Here is a 27,910-nt window from a genome sequence, read left to right as displayed (position 1 = left end):
ACCCTGTACAGAAATCTGTGTAACAGACTTGACTAAGAATATTACAGATGGAGATGCTAGAGTCAAGTTAATATGCATCACTATGCCTCCTGCTCACAAGCCTTAGTTTATCATTTTTACACCAGAAGACAAGTGAAGAAAATTTATTTTGCACAAGAGCAGCCCTGCATTTGTTGGCTGTGTAGCTGTATTCCTCCTCTGCTTTTTAAGCAGCTTACAACAGATTACAGCTTTGGCACACAAATCCTTACATTCAGACACTGTGAAGCTACAATATATAATCTCACCAATGGATACATAAGAAACTGGAGGTAGATGGGGATAAGAAAAGAAACCCCAGAACAATCCACTAGAGATGATTTAATCATTGAAGGTCACCTCAGAAATGTGACAATTAAGAGGGCACTATCTTTCCTGGCCTTTCCACAGGAGTGAACACCTCAAAAATTAGACAGTGGAAACAGTAATTTAATAAAATCTCGTCTCTTCTGACAATGATCGCAGCTTAGTGAATAAAGCAGAAATGCAGTTTGATTAATAACAAACTGAACAGAATTTGCTCAATGCCTAGGAGGAAATGATGCATTTATATCTGACAGTTACGTCTCATCTAACAATTATTTACAATAAAATTATAACAACCAACAGGTTCTAACGAATGATGGAAAGATACAATGCAGAAAAACCTTCAGTACTCTGGGTAAATGCATTTTACTACTGGGCCAAGCAGGCCAAGAAGCTATATTCAATTCTTGGGCTCAGCTCAATTATCCAATCTTAGCTGGTACAGCACAGAAGATACAATTGGCCCCAGTGCCTCCACAGCTCTTTTTGGCAAGGACGAGGTTGGTGAGAGAGCAAGAGACTGGTAGAGAGAAGAAAAACAAGAAAAAAATATCCAAAAGGTTCCTGATCATGCTGCATAAGGCTCGCTGTAAAGCTCATATTTGTGGGCACACGTTAGTGCTCACCGCAATGCCACCCGTAGTTCAATGAACTTGCCGATACTCAATCTCCAGGTTCACCTGTGAAGACTGGCCATTTGAATCAACGGGCTGCCAGCACCTGTGAAATTGTATCACCGTGTACCAGCACTTTCAGGAGAAAGGAAGGGAGGGAAATGCATTCAAAGACATGTTCCCATTCTGTCCCCTCAAATTGATCATAGCTTTCTAGGGAAGACAAGATAGGACAGCTGTGAATTTCCCATATTGTCATGAATTTTAATTGGTCATTACCCAGGAGAAATTGAATTCAACTCGAAATGGCACTTTTGCTTTAAACAACAGTATGTGAATTGAGAAACTGAAAATGTTTATTTTAACACAATTGCTTCCTTTTTTTTAAAAACGTATTAATTATAGCACAGACACAAGTGAGATAGGATCCATCCTGAACCCCTCCCATTTTTCATCACTGCCTGAAAACACATCAGATCTCACACGTACCCTGATGTCACCCAGCTCTACCTCACCACCTATCTTGATCCCTCCACTGCCTTGGATTTGTCATTGGCTGAAGGTTAAGTAGCAGCAGTGACAAGCAATAACGTCCACATATAAGTATTGGCAAGACCAATGCCACTATCTTTGAACCACCCACAAATGGGAAAAATATAGAGGGACAAATTTGCAGGGAAATTACAGAGAGGTGAAAAATTAGTCCAGTGACAGTGGGGGAACTCAAATTATCATAATAATATACTGGGATAATGATAGTGTAAAGGGCAGAGAGAGGGAAAGACTCGCTCAAGTGCGTTCAGGAGAATTTTCTTGATCGTATTTCTGGCCCAAGGTAGGAGGATCTGATACTGGGGAATGAGGTGGGTCAAGTGGATTAATTGCCAGCAGGGGAGCATTTCAGGAACAGTGGTCATTGTATCATAGCAATTAGGTTGGCTATGGGAAAGAAGCAATCTGGAGGAAAAACACTAACTGGAAAAGAGCCAATTTCAGTAGGATGAGAGTGATTCTCATTTACCTGGATCAGGTCCAAATCTAAATGAACAAGGGGCTGCCTTTAGAATGAGGAGATGATTCAAGAACATATCAAGATACATTCCCACAAGGGGAAAAAGCCAATGCTCCTTGGATAATGAAAGAAATAGAATACGATTAAGCAAAATGAAAAGGCTGCTTATGACAAATGTGCCCCCACGCCCCATGTAAAAAGGCTGGACAAAACCTCTCCCCCAATCAAACAAAAAAATTGAGAAATGAAAGCCTTGTATTTATATTAATTGCATTCAGATTGTGGTTTATTATGTGTTACAAGCATTGAAACCATTTGCATACTATGAAGTGCATTCATTTGTGATGGAAAATACCACAGCCATTTTTGCCACAGCATGATCTCACTTGATATTAGTTTCACTCCTGCATTTTCTCCATTAACGCTGCAAATATTTTGCTTTTCAAGCATATCTAATTCCCTTTGAGTTTATCTGCTACCGCCAACTTTTCAGGAAATGCAATGCTGACATTACACGAAAGCATCTGAGAAAGAAAGATTGGGGGGCGGGGGGGCGGTGAAAGGAAGAAGAGATATGGGGAAGAGGAATCTTTCAGAAATAATGAATAAAAGGTGTAACAAAAGAGGGGGCAGAGAACCAGGCAGAACAAAACGAAGATTGTATTTCAGATAAAAGTTAGAAGATAAAAAGGATGTGAGGAACATTCACCAAATTCTTTTTTCTCTGCGTAAGTACCTTAAAACATTGCAAGATCAACATGTATGTCCGTATGCACGTGTGTATATTTATATATTTTTTCCTCTAAAACAGTGCAATGAACAGGCCTTTAGGGGACTCCTTTCTGGAAGTTTATATTCAATTGTGCAGAATGTCAATCAAAAATAAACTCCAGAAAAGCTGTACAGTGGCATTCAATTTTGGAATATTTATTTCTTCTACTTTGAGTATTTTAATAAGTTTTCTTTCAACCACAATTAAACACTAAACAATTAGAATTTCAATAAGTCATAGAATCACTAAAAACAATAATTCAAGACAAAATTAATAGTCACATGGACAAATGTGGGGTGATTAAGGAAAGCCAACATGGAATTTCTTAAGGGAAAATCATGCTTGGCTAACTTGTTGGAGTTTTGAGGGGTTAACAGAATTGATAAGGGCAATACTATTGATGTGGTGTACATGGACTTCCAAAAGACGTTGGATATAGTGCCAGACAACAGACTTGTGAGCAAAGTATAGCTCATGGAATAAAAGGGACAGTGGCAACATGGATACCCAATTGGCTGAGCAACAGGAAACAGGGGGTAATGGTTAATGGATGTTTTGCCTGTTGGAGGAAAGTTTGCAGTGAAGTTGCCCAGGGGTCAGTATTGGGACCCTTGCTTTTCCTGATATATTAATGACCCAGGCCTTGGAGTAAAGGGCACAATTTCAAAGCTTGCAGATTATAAAAAAAAACCTGGAAGCACTGTGAGCTATGAGGAGGCCAGTGTAAAATTTCAAAGAGACATAGGCAAATTGATGGAATGGACAAACAGGTGGCAGATGACGTTCAATGCAGAGAAATGGGAGGCAATTCATTCTGGTTGGAAGAACATGGAGCGACCATATAAAACAAAGGGTACAACTCGGGGGTGGAGAAGCAGAGGGACCAGGGTGTGTGTATGTGCATAAATCATTGAAGGTGCCAGGGCAGGTTGAGAAAGCAGTTAATAAAGCATATAGTATCCTGGGCTTTATTAATAGGGGCAGAGAGTACAAGAGCAAGGAAGTTATGTTGAATTTGGATAAGTCACTCGTTTAGCTTCAGCTGGAGTACTGGGTCCAGTTCTAGGCCCCATACTTTAGGAAGGATGTGATGGCATTAGAGATGGTACAGAAAAGATTCACAAGAATGGTTCCAGGGATGAGGAACTTCAGTTATGAAGATAAGCTGGAGGAGGTACGACTGTTTACCTTAGAGAAAAGAAAGCTGAGCTGAGATTTGCTAGAGGTGTTCAAAATCACGAGTCATAGAGTAAATAGGGAGAAACTGTTCCCACTTGTAAAAGGATCGAGAACAAGAGGGCAGATTTAAAGTAATTTGTAAAAGAAGCAAAAAAGTGATGAGGAGAAACTTTTTTAAAAAAACGCAGTGAGTGGTTAGGATTTGGAACGCACTGCCTGAGTGTTGGGTGGAGGCAGGTTCAATTGATGCATTCAAAAGGAAATTAGACTCTTTATCTGAAAAGGAAGAACGTGCAGGGTTAAGGGAAGAAGTTAGCCAAATGGCCTCCTTCTGCACCATAACAATTCTGTGCTTCCAGGGAGGTGGGGGGAAAACGTGTACAATTCTCATCAATGTGAACTGTGGCAAGCACTCAACAGTTATGTTCTTAGCCATAGTTGACACTAAGAAATAGGAGCAGGAATAGGTCATTCAGCCCTGAACCTGCTCTGCTATTCAATAAGATCATGGCTGATCTGATCGTGTCAGTAACTCAACTTTCTTGCTTTCCCCACCCCTACAAGCTCTTTACTCCCTTGTCTAACTCAGCCTTGAATATATTCAATGACCCAGCTTCCACTGCTCTCTGAAGAGAATTCCAAGGTCTCATGACTTTCAAGGCTCTCAAGAATTTCCTCCTCACCTTCGTCTTAAATGGGAAACCTCATAGTTTGAAACTGTATCCCCGGTTCCATATTCCCCTACAAGAGGGGACATCCTCTCAGCATCTAGCCCATCACACAGCCTCAGAATCTTATATGTTTCAATAAGATCAATTCTTATTCTCCCAAACGTCAATGCGTAAAGGCCCAACCTGCTCAACCGTTCCTCAAACCCTTCATCCCATCAGCCTGTTCTCTGAACAGCTTCCAATGCAAATATGTCCCTCAAGTAAGATGACCAAAGCTCTCAAAACTCTAGGTGCAGTCTCACCAATGCCCTGTACAGTTGGAGGGAGACCTCCCTACTTAATACTTCACCCCCCCTTGCAATAAAGGCCAACATTCCATTTGCCTTCCTAATTAGCTACCGTACTTGCATGCTGACTTTTTGCGATTCATGTACCGGGAAACCCAGGTCCCTCTGTACCACAACATTCAGCAGTCTCTCTCAATTTAAATAATATTCTGCTCATCCATTCTTCTTGCAAAGTGGGCAAGTTCATATTTTCCCACATTATACTCCACCTGCCAAATTTTTGCCCACTTACTTAACCTATCTGAATCCCATTGCAGACTCTTTGTAATCTCCTCACAGCTCATTTCCCTAACTACCATCGTATTATCAGCAAATCTGGCTGCAATATATTCAGTCCCTTCATCCATATCACTAATATAGGTCATAAGTAGTTGAGGCCTCAGCACTGATTCCTGTGGCATTCCACTAGTAACAGTTTGCCAGTCTGAAAATGACCCATTTATCCCAAACCTCTGATTTTTGTTAGGTCGCCTGTCCTTTATCTATGGTAGTATATCAGCCTCAACACCATAAGCTCTTATCTTGTGTAGTAACCTTTTAGGTGGCACCTTATCGGATGCCTTTTTGGAAATTCAAATACACTAGATCTCTCAGTTCCCCTTTATCCACCCTGGTTGTTACATCCTCAAAGAACTCTAATAACTTGTTGAACATGATTTCAGTTTCATATAATCAAGCAGAGTTGTCATGGTTTTATTATGATTTTCTAAATGCCCTGCAATTACCTCCTTAATAATGAATTCCAGCATTTTCCCAATGACAGACGTTAGATTAACTGGCCTGTAGTTTTCCTGCTTTCTGTCTTTGACCTTTCTTCAGAGGCGTTACATTTGCAGTTTTTCAATCCACTGGGGCCTTTCCTGAATCTTGGAAGCTTACAACCAATGCATCAATCACCTCTGCAGCCATTTCCTAGGATGCAGGCCATCAGATCCACCGGATTTGTCAGCCTTAAGTCCCATTTTCCTCGTACTTTTCCTCTAGTGAGCACAATTATTTTAAGTTCCTCCCTCCCTTTTGCCTCTTGATTTTCTACTATTCTTGGGATGCTTTTTGCATCTTCTACATTTAAGATAGATACAAAATATTTGTTCAAAGCATTTGCCATTTCTTCATTTCCCATTATTAATTCCCTAGTCTCACCCTATAAAGGAACCAAATTTCACTTTAGCTACTCAGAGTTGTTTTTCCTGGCTATAAAAAATATATTTTTATATTTCTTATATTTTTATATTTCTAGTTTTCTCCAATTTCTCCCTCTATTATTTTCTTAGTCATCCTTTACTGATTTCAGAAGCTCTCTCAATCTTCCGGCCTACCACCAAGCTTCGCAGCACTATACACCTTTTCTTTCAATTTGATACCACCCTCAACTTCCTTGATTAGTTACAGATGATGCATGCTTCTGAAAGATTATTTCTTTATCAATGGAATATATCTTTGTTGAAAGCTCTGAAATATCTCCTTAAATGTTTGCCACTGCTTCACTACCATCTTACCTTTTAACCTATTTACCCATTCCACTTTTGCCAACTCTGCCTTCATAATTGTAATTGCTCCGTAATTGCCTTTATTTACAGTTAGGACCCACACTTCTCAACCTCAAACTGAATATAAAATGTTATCAATTGTGCTATGATCGCTCTTGCTGAGAGGATCCTTCACTCTGAAGTCATTAATTAATTATTGTCTCATTACATGTTATCAGGTCTAAAATAGCCTGGCCTCTGATAGGTTACATAATGGTTTCGTACAAAATAAAATATCCTGAATACACTCTTACGAGCTCATCCTCCAGGCTACCTTTGTCAATTTGATTTGTCCAATCTATAAGATTAAAATCACCCACGATTATTTCAGGCAAGTCCCCTTTTTTGATGTATACATCTACAGTATATTTACTGTTAGGGAGCTTATAAATACACCTACCAGTGACTTCTTTCCTTTGCTATTTTTATCTCCACTGAAACGGATTCTACACCTTGATCTTCAGACCCAAAATCATCTCTCACTATTGTACTGATCTCACCTTTTATTGACACAGTTACCCCTGCTCCTTTTCCTTTTTTCCTGTCCTTCCAAATGTCAAAAACCCTCGAATATTCAGATTTAGCCTAGGTGACTGTGCAACCACTGTGACAAGTAATTCGCCTCCTGACTCCCCAAAACCTGTCCACCATCTACAAGGCACAAGTCAGGAGGGTGATGGAATACTCCCCACTTGCCTGGATGAGTACAGCTCCCACAACAAAGTTTGACACCATCCAGGACAAAACACCCTGCTTGATTGGCACCACATCCACAAACATTCACTCCCTCCACCACTGGCACACAGTAGCAGCAGTGTACACCATCTACAAGTTGCACTGGAGGAATTCACCAAGGCTTCTTCGACAGCACCTTCCAAACCCAAGACCATTACCACCTAGAAAGACAAGGGCAGCAGATAGATGGGAACACCACCACCTGGAAGTTCCCCTCCAAGCTACTCAATATCCTGACTTGGAAATATATCGCCATTCCTTCACTGGTGCTGGGTCAAAATCCAAGTACTCCCTCCCCAACAGCACTGTGGGTATATCTACACCACATGGACTGCAGTGGATCAAGAAGGCTGTTCACCACCACCTTCTCAAGGGCAACTAGGGATGGGCAATAAATGTTGGCCCAGCCAGCGAAGCCCACATCCCGTGAATGAATTTTTTTTAAAAATGCCTGTCAAATAATCTATTTCTAATTGCGCTATCAATTCATCCATCTTGGTATGAATGCTGTGAGCATTCAGATACAAGCCTTTAATTCTATCTTTTTAACCATTTTTGCATACTCTACCCTTATTAGCTGAAGCACTCGTGTGTTTGCTCTGTCTTTTCCTGTCTGGTTATCATTACCTTATGTTTTCCCCTTAACTTTCCAAATCCCCCCTCACGTGAACCCTCTCCACACTATTTAGTTTTAAGCCCTCTCTACAGCCCTAGTTAAACAATTCGTCAGAACACTGGTCTCAGTGCAGTGCAGGTGAAGGCCATGCAAATGGTACAGCTCCCTCCTTCCCCAATACAGGTGCCTTTGACCCATGAATCAATGCCCATTGCTCCCACAACAATCGTTGTGCCACACATTCAACTCTCTGATCTTATTTACCCAATGCCAATTTGGTTGTTGTTCAGGTGGTAATTCAGAGGTAACTACCTTTGCGGTTGTGCTTTTCAAATTTATCCCCTAGCTGCTTATACTCCCTTAGCAGAACCTCTTTCTAGGTCCTACTTAGAGCATGGTACCCACACTCAGTTGGTAGCACTATTGTCTTTGAGGTTGTGGGATCAAGGCCCACTCAAAGGATTTGAGCACAAACATCTAAGCTGGCGCTCCAATGCGGTTCCGAGGAAGTGCTGGAGCTGCTAGCTTTTGGATGTGACATTAAACCAAGGTTAGTCTTCCCTCTCAGGTGAGCATGAAATATCCCACTGCATTATTCCAAAGAAAGCAGGGGAGTTGCCCATGATGCCCTAGGCCAATATTTATCCCTCAAATCAGCAAAAACAGATTATATAGCCATTCGCATATTGCTGTTTATGGAAACTTGCTATGCACAAATTAGCCACCCGGTTTCCTACATTACAAGACTGATTACACTACAAAAGCATTTAATTGGCTGCAAAGCGCTTCAGGACATCCTAAGGTTGTGAAAGGTGTTATGTAAATGCACTTCTTTCCTTCATCAACGCAATTCTCTGAGCTGTGTAACTAATATCGTCAGTGTGACTAACTGGTAAGATTGACCTAGATAAACTGCATCCTACATTCAAGCATCTTGACTTAAAAATGTGTGGCACATTGGTATCAATATACAAGTAAATCTCACATCAACACTGAAGTAGCTTCGTGTCCAGTTGTCAATCTAGAGACGACTAATTTTAGCACACACTTGTGGCTGCCACTGACGATCCCATCCATTTAAAGTAACAGCTTGTAAAACTGTTCCAGGTGTTCTTGGACAAATCTCGACACTTACAGCACAGAAATTCCCCACATAGACCGTATAATTAGCATTTCCAAAGGGACAAAAATTTCTAGGCCACCAAAACTGAAGATTTCCATTTTCCCTGGAATGAAACACTAACTTTCAGGGATCATTTCTGTAGTTTGTAACATGAGAAATGTGTTTTGAAGTGTCTGGTTTTCCATTCCAGGGAGAAACAGGGATAGGAAAAAAAGGGCCTTAACAGCTGTCATGGGTCCAATTTTGTTTACAAGGCTTCATTTGAGAGCAAAGCTTTGTTGTCAGAAAATAATATCGTAGATTGTTAAAATCTATATAGTGTCATTTCAACCTCAAGATGCTGCAAATTGCTAATTTTGAAACATAGTCAATTGTAACATTGGAAACTCAGCAACCCCAATTTTTGCACACAGTAAGGTCCTACAAGTTGCAATTTGTTAAATGACCAATTAATCTGTATTTGTGGTGTTAACTGAAGGGTAAACATCCACCGCAGTGAACCCTCCTGTTCTTCCTTGAAATAACATAGGATCTCTAATATGCACCTGAGAGGGCAGACAAGACATAGGAACTGCAGGAGGTCATTCAGCCCTTTGAGCATGTTATGCCATGTTGGTCGACTGGTGTCTTAACTTCATTGACCTACCTTGGATCCACAACTCTTAATACCTTTGCTTAACAAAAATCTAAGAATTTCAGTTTGAAATTTTCAATTAACGTCTCAACAGCCTTCAGGGAGAAGAGAGTTCTATATTTCCACTAAACTGTGACGAGCTGCCTTCTGAAGTTACCCCGCCCCCACACCCACCCCAAGACACCAGAGAAAAGATCTTCTCTGTCCACACGAGCAAATCTTTCAATCATCTTGCAACACCTCAACTAGGTCACTCCTCAATCTTTTGCATTCAAGGCAATAAAAGTCTATGCAACCTGACCTCATAATTTTAACCACTTTAGCCCAAAGTCATTCTAGAGAATCTGTGATTCCCAGACCCTGAAATTCCTCTCTGCAAATCCTAGCTTCACACCATTTAGAAAGTATTCAATTTATCTTTCTTAGATGCAAAATAGATAACCTCACACTTTCCTGCATTGAACTCCATCTGCCATAATTTTGCCCAATTAATCTATAAGTGTCCCTTTGCAACTTCCTGCTCCCATTTAAACCATTTACTATGCCACATAACTTAGTGTAATCTGCAAACTTCAATACTGTATGCAGCTTTCCACCCCTTCATTCAAATCATTTATAAATAAATATAGCACAAAGTGCAGCCACAGTACAGACCCCTGGGAACACCACTAGCTACATCCTACCAATTGGAGTACATACCCATTATGTCTCCTACCTCCTGGCCATTTCCTTATCCAAGACAATAAGTTGCCCCCTGATACTCTTTCGAGTTATCAACAGTCACAGATTGCAACTCTTTTGAGTACAACCACAGTTCTTGGTTTCCGGGAGTGGGACATGAACCCACAACCCTCTGATTCAAAGGTGAGGGTGCTATGAACTGAGCCACAGCTGACACCTCTAATTGCCCCCTGATAATGCACCTCAGCACCACACAACACAACCTCAATCACCAACTTGAGATCAGAACTCATTAGGCAAGGGTTCAGAAGGAACAATGTCTTCTTTCTACCTTGTCTGAATACACTCAACTTGGATTTATGTTTCAAACTTATTGGGGCAGAAATATTACTCCGAGGCATGGATATTAAAACAATGCTAAGTATTTTTGCAAGTGCAGGTTTTTTGAATCATTGTCATGATATAAGATACAGCCTGTCAAGCAAAAGAAGCCACTAGCATTTACATAGTGATCAGATTGAGCAATTTCCCACATTCCCAAAAGATGGTTACCTGCAGTCATAGAGAGATCAGGAGGATAATAAATGAGTGACAATCTAACATATATAAGTTATGTAGGAACAGAAAGACAGCGCAGAAATTCTCCTGGACTGAGGAAATCAAGCATTAGGTGATGATGTATTGGCAATAATGAAAAACTGGCTGAAAGACTACTTATCAAAAAAAAATTTTAAAGATTAAACAGTGACCGAGCATGCATATGTATATAATAACCTAGATTTATAAATAGGGGGTATAAAAAGTCAAGATGACACAAAATTTGGAAATGTAGTAGACAGTGAGGAGAATAGGCTTCAGGAGAATTGAGACAGACTGAAATGGGCAAACACACAGGAGATGAAATTTAATGCAGTGGAGTGTGAAGTGATAAATTTTGGAAAAAGAAAAAAAAGAGGTAATATAAACAAAATGGTACAATTTTAAGAGGAATTCACATATACAAATCTTTAAAAATGATAGGACAAGTTGATAGAGTTGTTAAAAATAATGACTTCTTGGCTTTATAAATAGAGGCGTGGAGTAAAAATACAAGATAAATCTTTATTAAATCAGTTGTTAGGCCTCACAGAATATGACATCCAACTTTGGGCACCACACATTGACGGTATCAAGATCCTCAGAAGGTGCAGGGGTGATTTATCAGAATGGTACCAAGGATGAGGAACTTCAATTAGGTCAAGAGTAGAGAAGCTGGGGTTGCTTTGAGAGCAGAGCAGAAGGTTAAGGGCAGATTCAATAAAGGTGGTCAAAATTTATGTTGAAGAGTAGAACTGTTTTCACTGACTAAAGGACACAGATTAAGATTAAGACAATGGTCAAAAATATCCAGCAAGTATATGAGGAGGATTTTTTTTAAATGCAGCAAGTTATAATGATCTGGAACACAATGCCTGAAAACAGCAGTGAAGCAGGTTCAATAGTAACTTTCAAAAGCAGATTATTATATACTTGAAAAAGGAGAAATTATTCTATGAGGAAAGGGAAAGGAGTGGGACTAATTGGATAGCTCTTTCTCAAAGCCAGCACAAACACAATAGGTCAAATGGCAGCTTTGTCTTGTATGACTGGTCTGAATTCTACAACACTTGTGCAACTACCAGGTGCTTAATTCACAAATCAAAATTATTTTTTTTCCCCCTGTTTAAAATAATGAACTTGTGCCAAGTGAACTAATCAATCTTAACCACCAACAAAAATGCGAAGACTGGCACAGTGAAGTAAAAAAAAAATCCAATTCTGGAAGACTTCGTACCCTCCAGTTCACACTAATTCTTTGTCTTTCCAACAGGACAGATGGTCAAAGATCAAGAATAGCCCAAGAAATCATCCAATCTCAGAAGTCAGAAAAACGTAGCACTGCAATCATCTGTCCAGATTTATCCACCTTGAAACAAGGGATTACTTTCAGGATAGTCAAAGCAGCTGTTGTGCTGGGAGCATTCAGAAACAACACTTCCAACAAGTACACTGGTACAACTGATATGAGTAACTGAATGTTTAGCAAAGCTTTTTGATGTCAAAAATGTTTCTAAGAAATTTGCATCAGTGCTTAAAGTGATAAAGTGGTTCATCAGGGTTCATAGAAATAAACTATTTCCACAGTGGGGGAATCTAGAACAATGGAAGCTTAAAATTAGTGCTCAGCCATTCAAGAGTGAAATCACAAAGCACTTTTTACACAAAAAAAGAGTAGTGGGAATACAGAACTCTTACGTTCCCAAAAAAACAGTGGATGCTGGGACAATTGAAATTTAAAACTGAGGTCAGTAAAATTTTGTTAGTTTGGGGTAATGAGGGATATGTTTCAAAGGAGAAAAAAAACATGAGCTGAGGGACTTAGCCATGATCTAACTGAATGGCAGAACAGGGTGAAGGGGCTGAATGGCATAATGCAATGGCTGAGAACAAGAGTTAAGTAACAGTTTTCAGGAAAAGCAGCTTTTCAGCAATGTCAACACACCTTCTGTGCTTGTTAAAAAAAGGACTATTTTAAGTTTCAAAAACAATCATTCCCAATTCTGAACTTTCATATTATCATACCAATTGCTTCAACCTATAAAATGCTCACTTTTAAAATGTGACTGCTTAATCCCATGCGGCATCAGAAATAGAATTCAAGAGATCCCCGATGACTTAATTTATTTGGTGTTGAGGTACAAAGACCAGAAAGGAACCAGGCTTGATCCCGCAACTGTATATAGCAAGCAGATCTGCAGCACGATTTTAAAAAGGTACAATGGTCCCTGATTAGGGAGGAAAACAATTATCAGATCCTGAGTATCCAGTGACCCCCACTGAAAGCCCATGCGGATGTTGAGTGTACAAGGTTAAGCTCAGTTGCAAAGCCACATGACCTAACAGAATGACATCGTCACATTCAAGGTTCACATGTGCATGGCCATTTGGGCTCAGTTTAAAAAGGCAACCAGCGCCTGTGGAACTACAACCCAGTAAGAAGTGATCAACTTCAGGAAAGATGGGCAGAAGACAATTGTTTTAACTGCCACATGGGTGAAATGCATTTCAAACAAGTTTGCATCAATTTGAAGACTGCAAACTTAATCTGAAGTTTCAGTGTAAAGACAGTCAAAAATGTAAACCTGCGAAGCAGCCTTCTCAAAAGCTAAACTTTCACGTTAGCTGAACTCGTCTTAATCACAGCTCAATGTTACAGCAGAAATAGAACAGTTTTCCTTTCACTGCATTCTCCTCGCTACCACCCCAATATCATACACAGGTATATTTCCCGCAGAGTCCCCTGGAGAGCTAAGATTCAATTTAACACAGCAAAACCAGTTCAGCTATAATAAACTAAGGTGAAAGCAGACAACTTATGTTGTGAGCGATCATACTGTCAGATTGGCTCAGTTTTTGGCACCCTTGCTTCTAATAAGTAATAATCCATCTGAAAATATTCTAGGTGGCAAAACCCACAAGCCAGTTCAGCCTGCTCCCTAATCTCATCAAGTTTGCAGCATCCAGCTTCAGCTCAAACAGTGGGATCTCAGAGCTAGATAGAATCTTGATTAACGAGCAGATGAAAGGTTATCAGGGGCAGGAATGCGGGGTTGAGGTTACATTCAGATCAGCCATGGTCTTATTGAATGGCAGAGGAGGCTCGAGGGGCCGAGTGGCCTCCTCCTGCTCTTAATTTGTATGTTTGTATAATGCTACTTTGTCAGCAGGATTGCGCCATATTGAGATGCAGGTCCTGTAGTGACCCAATTATTCCACCCAGGCGAGAGACTGACAGTGAGCGCGAGAGGAAGAGGATGGACAAGTCAGGAGGACTTTCTCATGCGTGTGCTACTAGACCTTGCTAAAACAGCAAATTGTAGGTCCAGAATGGGCAGAGTTGCTATGACTAAATGCCTCTCTTCCATGGCACTGGAGAGGCTGCTAAGTTTGGTGCCTTCTGTAATTGTTTGGCACCATGGGACATACAATGCCTGATGAACACTGATAATGACATTTTTATTAGTTCAGATTGGTTCTTTTTGTTGTGACCTTGTTGCTTATTTTGGCTTCTTTTAGTTTGAATGGACCATATGTTTCTCATAAATGAATGGCCACCAAACAAAAACCAGGAATGGCAGACATTGAATAATTACTTTGTACCAGTGTTTAAACTGAAGGAAAAGGAAGAGGATAGTATACCAGGCATCCCAAAGAAGTGAATACTGAATTAGTACGGGAGCTCACCAATATCAGCATAAGCCAAATAACAGTACTGAAACGAATAACAGTACTGAAGAGTGACAAATCCCCAAGGCCAGATAAAACCCTAGAATAGAAATTAACAGTGCAGGTGAGAACATTACATGTGTTTTTCAGTCCATTGTCGAGTTTTACTTGGAGCTGGTGTACTTGGTCACCGCCTTTGTCCCTTCCAACACGGTGTGCTTGCCCAGTTCCCCGGGCAACAGCAGGCGCACCGAGGTCTGGATCTCCTGGGAACTGATGGTGCTGCGCTTGTTGTAATGAGCCAGGCGGAAAGCCTCACCCGCGATGCACTCGAAAATATCGTTCACAAACTAGTTAATGATGCTCATGGCCTTGGAGGAGATGCCAGTGTCGGGGTGAACCTGCTTCATCACTTTGTAGATGTAGTAACTCTCTTTCCTCGACCTTCGCCGTTTCTTGCCGCCCTTTGCTGCCAGTTTCTTTAAGTCTTTCTTGGCTCCCTTCTTGGGAGCTGGTTTCTTCTCATCAACCATCTCAGTTTCAGGCAGAAGATGCACTAATCTTCAATTCCCTTTATTCAGGAACCATTCCTCTGGATTTGGAAACTGCATCTGTCACTCCACTATTTTAGCAAGATGACAAGCCACCTATTTCCACCTCCATAACATCACCCAGCTTCACCTTTGACTCACTTCATCTGCTACCTAAGCCCCCATTCCTTCCTTTGTTACCTCTAGACTCAACTATTCCAACACTCCTGGATAGCGTATCATCTGTAAACTGGAGATCACTCAAAACTTTGTGGCTGTGTTTTCAACCAGCAAGGCTGTAAGCTCTAGAATTCTCTTCTTCGCTTCTCTTTCCTGCTTTAAGACATTTCTTAAAACATACCTCTGAGCAAGCCTTTGGTCATTTCCATTAAAACCTCCTATATGGTTTAGTGTCAAGGTTTATTGACTAATTTTCTGGTGAAGCACCTCAAGAGGCTTTACCACTATAAAGTTAGTATCTAAATAAAAGCTGCTGTAGCTGTTACGGAAAACCAGCAAACTATAGATCAATTAGTCTGCCCTCATCGGCATCCTTCCATCTATGCAAGATGATGGACCTGCAGCAAATCCGTTGCGGATGGGGTAGCTTCATATGGTGCACTTCTGCTGTTAACTCAACAGGCCAGTGGGAGGCAACTGCCACAAGTTCCACATATGTAGTCGTTATCAGATGCTGTCATAGGTTGTTGGTGATGGTGTTGGCACCTGTTGTCGAATCACTATTTGTCAAGGTGGCACATACCAGCCCACACAATGTCACGATTTTTCTCTGTCGCCAGCTAGCATCTCCCAGGTGTGAAAACTGATGTTAAGGGTCTTATGTCATGCTTGCAAGTATCCTTGAAGTGGAGCTTTGGGTGTCTAACTGTCCATCTGGGTCCTGCTACCTTGCCATATAGAAAAATCCTCGAGTATGCATCAGTCTTCCATCCTGACTGAACAGCTTGAAACTTTCCAACTGACCAGTGATAGCCAGCACAAATTTGCAAAAGGCAGGGGCATGCCTGACAAGCCTGATTGAATTTTTTGAAGAGGTAACTAAAGTGGTGGACAGTGGAATGTCAGTGGTTGTTATGGACTTCCTCTTTCAATAAAGCCTCTCAGAAGGGGCTGGTAGCTAAAGTTGAAACTCATGGAACTGAAGGCAAATTATTGACCTGGTATGGCAGTAGGCAGACAATGGCTAACATTTAAAGAACTAATACACAGTTTATCTAATACACAGTTTATGACAAAAAAAACGTTCCTTTAATGCAAAATCCCACCAAGGAATGTGTTCCAACCATGGCTAACAAACTAAATCAAGGATTGCATTAGATCAAAGGAAGAGGTGAAAAAAGTTGCCAAAAAAATGGTAAGCCTGAGAATTGGGAGAATTTTAGAATTCTGCAAAGGAAGACCAAGAAAAAGATTAAGAAAGGGAAGAGAGAATATGAGAGTAAACTAGTGAGAAACATTCAAACGGACTATAAAAGCCTCTACAGGTATGTAAAAAGGAAGAGAGTAGCAAAAACAAATGTGGATCCATTACAAGCAGAGTCAGGGAAATTTATAAAGTGGAATAAGGAAATGGCAGAGAAACTAAACAAATACTTTGCATTTGTTTAGTTTCTCTGGAGGAAAATACTAAAAACCTAACAGAAATAATGGATAATCAAAGGACATTGTGTAAATGAGAAACTGCAAGATATTAATATTAGTTTAAAAAAGGTACTAGAGAAATTAATGAGGCTTAAAGTAGATAAATTCCTTGGACCGGATGGTCTGCATCCCAGAGTGTTGAAAGAGGTGGCTGCAGAGACAGCAGATGCATTGGTAATCATCTTTCAAAATTCTATTGACTCTGAAATGGTTCCTGCAGATTGGAAGGTGGCAAATATAACCCCACTACTTAAGAAAGGAGGGAGAGAGAAAACAGGGAACTACAGGCCTGTTAGCCTGACATCAGTAGTAGAGAAAATGCTAGAGACTATAATAAAAGGATGTGATAATTGGACACCTAGAAAACAGTGGTAGGAATGGGCAGAGTGACACGGATTTATGAAAGGGAAATCATTTGACAAACCTGTCCGAGTTTTTTGAAGATGTAACTAGCAGAATAGACGAGGAGGAACCGGTGGACATGGTATATTTAGATTTTCAGAAAGCATTTGATAATGTCCCCCACAAGAGGCTAGTAAACAAAATTGGAGTACATGGGATAGGGGAAGAATATACTATCATGGATTGAAAACTGGTTAACAGACAGAAAATAATAGGAATAAATGGGTCATTTTCAGGTTGGCAGGCTATGACTAATGGGGTACTGCAAGGGTCAGTCCTTGGATCCCAGCTATTCACAATCTATTTCAATGACTTGGATGTGGAGATTAAATGTAACATTTCCAAGTTTGCAAATGATACAAAACTAGGTGGAAGTGTGAGTTGTGAGGAGGACATAAGGGGATTTGGAGAGGCTAAGCGAGTGGGCAAAAATTTGGGATACAATGTGGAGAAATGTGAGGTTACACATTTGGTAGGAGAAACAGAAATACGGAGTATTCTTAAAATGGTGAGAGGCTAGGAAGTGTTGGAACTTCAAAGGGACTTGGGTGTCCTTGTTCATGGGTCACTGGAAGCTAACATGCAGATACAGCAGGCAATTCAGTAGGCAAATGGTATGCTGACCTTTGTTAAAAGAAGATTTGAGTATAGGAGTAAAGATGTCTTACTGCAATTATATAGAGCCTTGGTGAGACTGCACCTGGAGCATTGTGCACAGTTTTGGTCTCCTTAAGATATACTTGCCATTGAGGCAGTGCAATGAAGGTTCACCAAACTAATTCCTAGGAAGGAGACTGTTCTATGAGGAAAGATTAAATAAACTGGGCCTTTATTCTCTGGAGTTTAGAAGAATGGAAGGTGGTCTCATTGAAATATACAAAATTCTTACAGGCTTGACAGGGTAGATTCAGGAAGGATGTTTCCCTTGGCTGGGGTGGGGGAAGAGGAGATCTAAAACCAGGGGACAGTCTCAGGATAAGGGGCAGGCCATTTAGAACTGAGATAAGGAGGAATTTTCAGAGGGTGATGAATCTTTGGAATTCCCTTGCCCCAGGAAGGTTGCGGAGGCTCCATCGTTGATTATGTTCAAGACTGAGATCAATGGATTTCTGCTTATTAAAAACATGAAGGGATACAGGGATAGTGCAGGAAAATGGTGTTGAAGTAAGAGGTCAGCCATGATCTCAATGAATGGCGATGTAGGCTCAAAGGGCTGAATGCTCCTATTTCTTAGTTTATGTTTAGAAATTGGCCGAGTGACAGGAGACAGAGTAGGGATAATGGGTAGGTACCCTTAATTGATAGGATGTAACTAGTGGTACCCAAGTATCGATGTTGGGACCGCAACTATTCAACTGTATTTATTAATGACTTAGGTGATGCAATAGAAAGTTACATATCCAAGTTTGCCAATGATACAAAGGTAGGTTGCATCTTCAGCAGTGGAGATGGAAACATAAATTACAAAGAGATATGAATAATTAACTGAATTGACAATAATGTGGCAAATAGATTGCAATGCTGGAAAGTGAAAGGTAATTAACTTTGAACCCAAGGAAGGGTAGATCAAGCGTGTTAATGGAGAGATGTTGGCATAGTGGTAATGTCAATGGACTAGTAATCCAGAGGCCCACGCTAATGCCCTGGGGACATGCAATCAAAATTCACCATGGAAGCTGGTGGAATTTGAATTCAGTTAATAAATCAGAAACATAAAGCTAGTCTCAGTAATGGTGATCGTGACAAGTATCATCAATTGTTGTAAAAACTAATGTACTTTAAGGAAAAAAATCTTCCTCAATTCAAGGGTAATTAGGATGGGCAACAAATGCTGGCTGTACCAGCAACACCCATCACATGAAAGAATATTAAAAATACTTCAAAATGGTGAAAAGTTAGAAACAGTGGAGGAGGGGTTTGGGGGTCCAAGTACAAGTAGTCAAAGTACCTGGGTCATAGAAAATAATCAAAAAAGACTAATGGAATGCCGGCTTTTATAGTTGCAGGACTACAATAAAAGGGGATAGAGGTCATGCTGCAGTTATACAAAGCCCTAGTTAGACCACACCCAAGAGTAAAGTGAGCAGAAATGGGCTTTAGGAAGGATTTTGACCTCGGTGGGAGTGCAGCATAGATTTACCATAATGATACGTGAACTCCAAGGACTAAATTACCAGGAAAGATTGAAAACTAGGGTTACATACCCTGAAATAAAAACAGAAAATGCTGGAAATACTCAGCAAATCAGATAGCATCTGGACAAATTCAGATTGTAGTCAACTTGAGACAAGTTTAAAAGATAACCTAACCCACCCCACCACCTCCACAGTGCTCCCCACACCTCAAATACTACCCTTTATCCCCAATATCAGGCCTCACACCTCTCACTCCTTCCACCTACAATCCTGACCCACAAGTCCCACATTCTGGCTCAGCCTACTTCACAATCATCCAGTTCCCATCAGATGTCAACACTACATGCAACTTCTTCCACACAAAAACACTGCATGGTAACTTCCTCCACACAAAAACAAACCGCTTCTTCACCCATCCTAACAGTTAGTAACCAGACAAAAACTCCATATCTTTAGAACTGGTAGAGGTTGGACCTATTCCTGTATTCTTTAAACCTCAAGCCTCAATCTCATTCATTCAGTTCACCTATCCACCACTGCCTCCTTGGATTCTGATAGAGGGTCAACAATAATCACCCTTTTTATATCTCCTGGCAGAATATCCTTTCACTTGTGAACAGGGTCCTTCACATCCATGACCTTGCTGTGGATGAATGCATTGTCATGACTTTGACTGAAGCTTAACTCATGAATGGCAACACCTTACACCTTTCCCAGCCCAAGCTTTACCAAATCACACCTTGGTATCTTCCCTTAGTCCTCATGAAACTTCTCTGCCTTAGGAGCACTGGAATTTGGTCCAATCCTTGCTGTCTACCACCTTCTAAGAAACTCTCTGGTGAGGCTTGAGAGATATCTACCTTCTTTTCCACCTGCAGACTCTTCATTCTCAGTAGTTTCAATCTCCATCTTAGCTTCATTTTCCCCTCTACTTTCCCTGCCTTCCTTAAATCTCTGCTTCCTAATAAACATATCAGCCCATAACCACAGCCATCTCCAATGGCCTCGATCGTTGACAGGCCAATTTCCAATCATGTCCTGGTATCCCTCACCACCCACATTCTCTACATCCTTCTAAATCCACCACCTGCTGCACTTGCTCTGTCATTCACAACTGACTTTTCTAAATCCCAACCACTTTGACTGACTCTTCATCCATCCCTTCTACAGCAACAATGGCGTTCAATCACCCTCTCACTTCCTTAGACACCCCGTAAAAACCTTTACTTTCTCCCACCTCAGCCCTCACAAATGGTAAGGACCCCCTCTCCACCCTCCACACACATTCACTGCTTCAAATTCAAGCAGCACTGAGACCTCCCTCTTGTAAAATGGTGACAATTTCAGGATCATTCTGGAAAGGAAAGATATTCCTCTGCTTCTAGTCTCCATTGCTGGCAATCTTCTTAGCATCCCCATCATTGTTCCTTGCACACTCAAAAAGCACCTCAAGCTCTTGGACTTCTTTAACACTAAAATAGACCACCCATTCAACTGCCTCGACTGCTTCTCCTCTCCACCCCCTCTTGCCCACCAAGCCAAACCTCCAGGACTTAAGCAATTTCTCACCTCTGACCCTGTTATTTTTCTCTAGTTTCTCTCCCATCTCCACTCAAGCTTTCTCCGAGATAATATTGTCCTCAATACCGACCACGTGTTCCTTTAAACCCATTTACATTAAAATGCTGATCAAACATCCTTTCCTGGTTCCCTGACAACTAACATGTTGAATAGTTCCCTCTCTTTAGACAAGCTTCCTTTCCTTTCAAAATTTCTCCAATCAAACCCTCCTCCTCAGGCAACAATTCTTCCTTGCAGACCACTGCCATATTTCCAACTTGTTTTATCTTAAAGTTCTTGAACATGCCATCTCTCAAATCCATGCCCATTTTCCCTCAAGCAACTCAAATGTACGAATCTATTCAATCATGTTTCAGTCCTTGCCAACAGTCCTGGACAAAGTCTTTAGGAGGCATCATCCAGCAGTAGGCTGATGAACCAGTTCCACCTCTCCACAACTTCTCTCGGATTGACCACTGCTTCAGTTTTCATACCTCTTATCCAACATCCAATTTTAGGTGATTACAATTTCTTCCAGTTAAGCAGTGGGACAAAAGCTTCCACCACAACTCAGTGATTCCATCCCCCTCCTTAGCCACTGTCTCAGGCTGAACCAAACTGCTCACAACCTCAATGTTTTATTTGGCCTTGAGCAAATATTCCAACCCCAAATCCCTTCCATTACAAGCATCGTCACCATCCACCTCCAACTTCTAAGTCATTCTTCTATTCCCTCAACTCAACCCATCAGCTACTGCTTGGACCAGCCTTCCTTACAGGGGCAACAAGAAGCATATAGAATACAGCTGGCCTAAGGGGAGATGCAACGTAACAGCTGAACTTAAGCTTTTCCCATTCCAAAATTCCCAATCGTCAATAACATATATGCTGGATTTCTCAGCAGCAAAGGTTCTACAAAATTTGCCAACATTAGCAGTCTATGGAATCTGCTTCAAGAATAGAGAGATGACAGGTGAGCTACACTCCCCACACTAAGCAGCAATATAAAACAGCAAAGAGCTCCGTGGATTCGAAGCACAACAAAAAGAGGGGAACAGGTGCAAAGTTTTTCCCTCCCCCCTCGAGCATTACACTAACATGCAACAATTGTTTACGATACAGCATTTTTTTTAGCTACTGAGAAATTGGCATTGCAGAAAGGATCTATTCGAATCAATAATGTTCATAGCACCCATCTTACAAATTGAATTGAGACAGAATTGGAAATGATCATTCATTTCAGTACCAGTAAACACTTGCAAGACTTCTAAAGATAATACCCCTCTTATTACAATTCAACCTTTGGCTAGACCCCAATCCACTAGGATACAAAATCCTGACATTATACAATTACAATACTTGTGTACACCAACTTTTCTTAAAAAAAACAAGAGCATCAAAATCAAGAAAAGCTTAATATTGTAGAAAGCCTGGAGGAGTATAGAAAGTACAGGAGTGAAGTAAAAAAGGATATTTGGAAAGCAAAGAGTGGATATGGAAAAATATTGACAGGTAAAGAAAATATTAAGATGTTTTAAGAGTACATTAAGAGCAAGAGAATAACTAAAGAAAAGGTGGGGCCTATCAGAGATGTACATGGTAACTTCTGCGTTGATGAAGATGTGAACAGGGTTCTCAATGAATACTTTGTCTCTGTCTTCACTAAAAGGAGAGAGGTGATGCAGATATTCTAGTTAAGGAGGAGGAGTATGAAATGTTACATACAATAAGCATAGTGAGAGAGGAAGTACTGAAGGGACTGGCATCCGTGAAGGTAGATAAATCACCAGGACCAGATGGATTGTATCCCAGGCTGTTACAGGAAACCAGGAAGGAAATAGTGGATGCTCTGACAATCATTTTCTGATCCTCACTAGATACAGGCAAGGTAGTAGAGGATTGGAAGTCTGCAAACATTTCACCAATATTTAAGAAGGGTGTGAGGGAGAGGCCAGAAAATTATGAACCAGTCAGTCTGACTTCAGTGATGGGCAAATTATTGGAATCAATTCTGAGAGGCAGGATAAACTGTCACTGAGAAAGGCACGATTGATCAGGGATAGTCAGCGTGGCTTTGTTAAGATCGTGTCTTACTAACTTAATTAGGACTCTTTGAGGAAGTAGCAAGAAGGGTTGATGATGGTAGTGCAGTGGATATTGTCTACATGGGTTTTAGCAAGGCATTTGAGAAGGTCCTATATGGCAGACTGGTCAGAAAAATAAAGGCCGACGAGATACTGGGAAATGTGGCAGGTTGGATCCAAAATTGGCTCAGTGACAGGAATCAAAGGGTAATGGTCGATGGATGTTTTTGCAAATGGAAAGCAGTTTCCAGTGGCTCAGTGTTGGGACCTTTGCTGTTTGTTGTATATATTAATGATTTGGTCTTCAATGTGAGAGGCATGATTGGGAAGTTTGCAGATGACACAAAAAATGGCCATGTAGTTGATAGTGAAGAGGATAGCTATTGTCTCCAGAAAGATATCAATGGTTTGGTTGAGTGGCTGGAAGTGGCAAATGGAATTCAATCTGGAAAAGGTATGTGAGATAATGCATTTGGGGAGGGGAGGGGGGCAAACAAAGCAAGGGAATACTCAATAAATGGGAGGATATTGAGAGGGGTTGAGGCAGTGAGAGACCTTGGATGCTTGGCCACAGGTCCCTGAAGGTGGCACGACAGGTGGATAAGGTGGTCAAGAAAGCATATGGAATGCTTTCCTTTATTAGACGAGGTATTGAATACAAAAGCATGGATGTAATGATGGAACTGTATAAAATATTGGCTAGGCCACAGCTGGAATTTTGTGCATCGTTCTGGTCACTACATTACAGGAAGGGTATAATTGCTCTAGAGAGAGTACAGACAAGAATGTTGCCAGGGTTTAAAAATTACAGCTATGAAGAAAGACTGACTCGGGTTGTTTTCCTTAGAACAGAGGAGGCTGAGGGGTGACCTAATTGAGGTGTACAAAATTATGAGGGGCCTAGATAGGATAGACAGGAAAGACCCATTGTTTCCCCTAGTTGAAGAGCCAATTACTAGGGGGCATAGATTTAAGGTGATTGGTAGAAGGATTAGAGGGGACAGGAGGAAAAATGTTTTCACCCAGAGGGTGGTGGGCATCTGGGATTCACTGCCTAAGCTGGTGGTTGAGGCCAAAATTCTCAACTCATTTAAAAAGCCAACTGGATCTGCACTGGAAGTGCTGTAACCTGCAAGGCTACAGACCAGGTGCTGGAAGGTGGGTTAAAATGAGCAGCTAATTTCTTATTTTTTTTTTTGGCAAGCACAAACACAAAGGGTTGAATGTCCTCTTTCTGCACTGTTACTTTTCTGTGATTCTATTTCTTCTATGGTTATAAATAATACACCATACAGTACTACTATGGATTATTAATCAAGGAATAGCTTTACAGAGAAATTGCTGTTTTAAACTTCACGGCTACACCAAGTTCTTTATCATCTCAAAACTTTCTGCCTACATGGAGTTTTTTTTTAAAGATACTGTTCATTAAAAACAAAAGATGGTCTCAAATGCAAGTAAAGCTAGTCCAGTGAATTAACAGTTCGACAACAGATATTCAATAGGATTTATTTGATTTCTGCGCAGATCTAGAACATGCATTCATTATGGATCAGGTCTATCACAGTTTAGCATTACTTCCCAAATAAAGCTTGATGCAGACAAACAGCATATCACAAACTTTTAAGTTATATTTGGATTTCATGTGACAACATTGCCAAAACATTACTTCATTATGCCTGTATTGTTGTCAACAGTAAAGATGATTGAGCTACAACCATCTGTAAATTACAAACCACGCAGTTGAAGTGGAACACATGATTTTCAAATGAGTTTATTTCACTGCAATAAGACATTATCAAAATCACATTCAAATTCATCTCAAAATCTGCATATTTTTAGTAAATATCATCCTCCATCAGTTGACCAAAGCTAAATGGTTTTTTTTTTGTTGTTTTCACTTTCTCATAAGCTTTCACAGTATCATACTTTAATACTTCCACCTGAAAATCATATTTTATAAAATGTACAATTTAAACACCAACCAACACAAGACTTTCTGGAGAGTGACCAAATCCCCTTCTGAATTCCCTCATTGAAAATGGATAGTAACAGGGGAAACAAACAGGCGACTGCAGTCAGGCAGATCCTGACATTCAAAATTACCAAACACGATCAGTACCACTACCAATGGTCATCGAGTTGAAACATTTCTCTCTCCAGCAATTTTTTCAGCAATTTCTCTTTGATTACTCCCTCAAAGTTTCAATCCCATTTCACTCATCCATTGGTTTGTTAGTAGAAATAATGGAGTATAAGGGAGGAGTAACACTTCTCACAGGTGGCTCACAACACTCTTTGGAGTGGCTCATCCTGTATTGGTCCTCACTTTCACCCAGCTCTCACCTGTGACTCCAAATAGTTGTTAGCACTTAACAGTGGCCATACGCCAGTAAACCTTGTGAGGGTAGCCGTCAGAGCTCCTATCCTCGGTGACTTCAGGATTTGTCCACCCTGACATGTGAAGATGGATTCCAGCAGACTGGGTGGATAACCAATCTAAGGTCCAATGGTTTTGAAGTGAGTGAGCACAGTGTTGTGGTACATGTAAAACTCAACAAGACACAGATCACCCACTGCGTCTATCTAGACTCGTCTTGTTACTGGTCAGGATGAGGGATTGAGGCTGACAATGTGCACCATTCCCTTAATACAATCCAGTTCATCCGCAGGTCATGTTCATCATCTATCACCCATCACCCTGTTCGGCAATGGCCGAACGATGTTGCAGCAGGTGTAGATTCGCTGGAATCTGTAGCCATGAACCTACACACAGGCAGCTCAGGTCATTGGGTCATTTTTCACTGGAAGGAAGTAGTGGAACTGAGCAGCCCCCCTGAGCAACTCTTTTCAGGACCGCACTGCTCACTATGCTAATGATGAATGGACCAGAAAAGGTGCCCTTAACCTATGCTTCACCTCCCTGACCACCACAACTGGTACGGATGCCATCAATGCGGTCGTAAGTCAATGTCACCACTTGTACATGGAACATATGCACCCTCACAGACAACCCAACATGCTCTTGCCAGATCACTGCCCTCAGTGAGACACATCTACTTGGGGAGGGTCAGCTCAAGGAAATCAGTGCAGGTTAACATTCTTTTAGTTTGGGTGTGGAAAAGAGAAATGGTGTGAAGCTGGTACAGGCTTTGCTTTCATCGACCATCTCTTCAGGTCAGTTGATTTGCCTTCCCAAGAGTGTTAACGATTGTCTGATGGTGCTTAACTCCCCAGGAACAGCAACAGACAAGCAACTCTTATCAGTGTATACACCCCAACCATGACCAACCCTGATGAATCCAAGGATGGGTTCAATGATGAGCTCCACTCCTGTGCCAAAGTCAGACAAGCTAATCATTCTTGATTATTTCAATGCAAGAGATCACCGGGCATGGGAAGGGGGTCATTGGAAAAAAACAGGATTGGCAGTTTTAACAGCAATGTCTCCTCTTGCTGAAGATGTGTGCTGATCATGTGCTCTTAATCACCACATCAGTTTTCCACCTCCCTAATCACAACAAGATTTCCTGGATCCACTCCCATCCTATGTATTGACATCTAATCAATTAGATCACCCCCAGGCAGAGACACGGGCAGGATATGTGCGTGTAATGAAAGTCATGTGTGGCATTTACTGTGGACTGACCAGCATCTTGTCATTTCAAAGCTAAACATCGAGATTTATCAAAGCTCAAACAGATAGTCATGACGGAATCTCTCTGAGAAATTCAAGAGTCGCCTGTGTACAGCAAAAATGGACACTCGCGGCATTGAGGATGACTGGACAACCTTCAGGGATATAGGGTACTCTACTGCTCTACCCTTAGTCTGATCTCTCATAAGCATCAAGATTGGTTTGATGAAAACTATGACGTAATCCAGAAACTACTGGAAGAGAAACATTGCCTCTGCGGGCTTTACCTCAGTGACAAGGCATCACTATCCAAACACAATGCCAACTGAAAGATCCACAGGACTGTCCAACGCAAGTTTTGAGAGATGCAAGACACTTGGCTGAATCAGAAAGCAGATAACTTCAGGTATATGACAACCACAAAGGCCAGAAGAGATTCTACGGTGCTCTGAAATATGTCTAGGGACCCCATTCTACTGGTTAATCACCAATCCTTGGTGCCGGCAGGTCAGCATTGCTCACAGAAAAATTCTAGAAAGATGGGAAGAGCACTTGAACTACATACTCAAATCTGCCTTCATTCATCAATGAAGAACCAATCACCAGGCTGGCACAGGTTGCCATCAAACATCAACTCGTCTGATGACCAGCCAACAGCGTCAAATAGACAAATGCCATCAACCTCCTGTCTAGCAGAAAAGCTCCGGAAGCTGATGCTATCCCAGTTGAGGTCTACAAGGTTGGAGGTCAATGCCTAATGAAAGAAAACTCATTGAGCTCGTTCAGTCTATGTGCGAACAAGGAACCATCCTGAAAGAATACAAAGATGCCTCCATCGCCCATCTGTACAAGTGGAAAGGAACTCGACAATCCGAGGACGCTCAGTCCTCACCAGCATGGCAAAAATTGCTGCCAGAATTCTTCTGATCTGCTCAGTGCAACACTTCAACCAAGATCTGCTGCCAGAGAGTCAGTGTAGTTTTAAAAAAGGTCAAGGAACCACTGATATGCTGTTTATAATTAAACAAATCCAGGAGAAATGCCAAAAACAGATCACTACACCAAGTTTCTTAACCTGATCAAGAATTCTGACACAGTCAGCCATGAGGGCCTTTGGAAGGTAATGGAGAAATTTGGCTGCCCTGAGAAATTCATCACAATGGTTCAACAATGAGCCCAAGATTTCAGTCCATGGCCAGAACCTGTCAGCATTGGATCAGTTCACTTATCTCAGCAACACATTCACTCAAGCTGTCTTTATTGACAAGACACATGCAAGAATTGCCAAAGCAATTGCCTGACACTCCCCTACCAAAGCAAATCGTCAATGGAGAGTTTGAGTCTGGGTGCACTCTCATGATGGCCAAAAGGAAAGGCTATGAGGACACTCAGAAGGC

At 41.1% G+C, this 27,910-nt stretch overlaps 1 protein-coding gene and 1 pseudogene across 9 annotated transcripts in view; both read right to left on the bottom strand.

Annotated features, from left to right (window-relative positions):
* pcnt (pericentrin) overlaps positions 1-27,910 on the bottom strand; it is a 344,329-nt gene that overhangs the window by 315,315 nt on the left and 1,104 nt on the right. The window lies entirely within an intron of this gene.
* LOC144686260 (histone H2B-like) lies at positions 14,668-15,036 on the bottom strand (annotated as a pseudogene).

This window comes from Cetorhinus maximus, chromosome 11, assembly GCF_964194155.1.
Source record: "Cetorhinus maximus chromosome 11, sCetMax3.hap1.1, whole genome shotgun sequence".
Classification (NCBI taxonomy): domain Eukaryota; kingdom Metazoa; phylum Chordata; class Chondrichthyes; order Lamniformes; family Cetorhinidae; genus Cetorhinus; species Cetorhinus maximus.
The sequence above is the reverse complement of the archived record's forward strand: the minus strand, read 5'-3'. Positions and strand labels throughout refer to the sequence as shown.